Source organism: Herpailurus yagouaroundi, unplaced genomic scaffold, assembly GCF_014898765.1.
Source record: "Herpailurus yagouaroundi ecotype Mexico unplaced genomic scaffold, PumYag 220, whole genome shotgun sequence".
In the NCBI taxonomy this organism is placed as follows: Eukaryota; Metazoa; Chordata; class Mammalia; order Carnivora; family Felidae; genus Herpailurus; species Herpailurus yagouaroundi.
Window position 1 is genome coordinate 2,888,897 of NW_024412451.1, and position 1,094 is coordinate 2,889,990.

Here is a 1,094-nt window from a genome sequence, read left to right on the forward strand (position 1 = left end):
CTCAGTCAGTTAAACGTCCGACTTTGGCTCAGGTCATGATCTCGTGGTTTGTGAGTTCGATCCCCATGCCAGGTTCTGCGCTGACAGCTCAGAGTCTGGAGCCTGCTGGGGATTCTTTGTCTCTCGCTCTCTGCCCCTCCCCCACTCTCACTCTGTCTCTTTATCTAGAGAATAAATAAACATTTTTAAAAAATTTTAAAAATAGATGTGATAATTGTATTTTAGTGATGTTTTTTAAACGCCCTTACTTAAGTTTGTTTTTTTTTTTAATTTATTTCAGTAATCTCTACACCCAACGTGGGCCTTGAACTCATGACCTCAAGACCAAGAGTCGTATGCTCTTCTGAGGGAACCAGCCAGGTGCCTCTAAAAAGCCCTTGTTTTTAAAGATACCTCCTGGAATATATGGATGAAATGACAGGATGGCTGGAATGTGTTTGAATTAACAGTGGAGGTTTACATGAAGCATGGCTGGGACTCACTCCCCAGAGTCCACTGACCTCTTGCACTCAGAGGGACTGCGTTGCACCCTAACTCCTGGATTTCTGTACTTGGCACTATTTTTCCGAGGTTGGGAGTGAAGTAGGGTGATGATGGTCCAAGGGTCATCAGGAGAGCTTGGGGAGCTCGTTAAACGGGCAGCCTCTGGGCCCCACACCAGAGAATCAGATGTTTCTGAGGATGAGTCTCTAAGTAGCTGCACTTTAGATTTCATTTTATGTTTTTAAGTAGGCTCCACACCCAACATGGGGATGGAACTCACGACGCTGAAATCAAGAGTCACACACACGCTCTACCAGCTGCGCTAGCCAGGCACTCCCGTCCCCCCTCCCCCCCCCAAGTAGCCGCATTTTATTTTTTTTTTAATTTTTTTTTCAACGTTTATTTATTTTTTTGGGGGGGGGGCAGAGAGAGACAGAGCATGAACGGGGGAGGGGCAGAGAGAGAGGGAGACACAGAATCGGAAACAGGCTCCAGGCTCTGAGCCATCAGCCCAGAGCCTGACGCGGGGCTCGAACTCACGGACCGCGAGATCGTGACCTGGCTGAAGTCGGACGCTTAACCGACTGCGCCACCCAGGCGCCCCAATACAG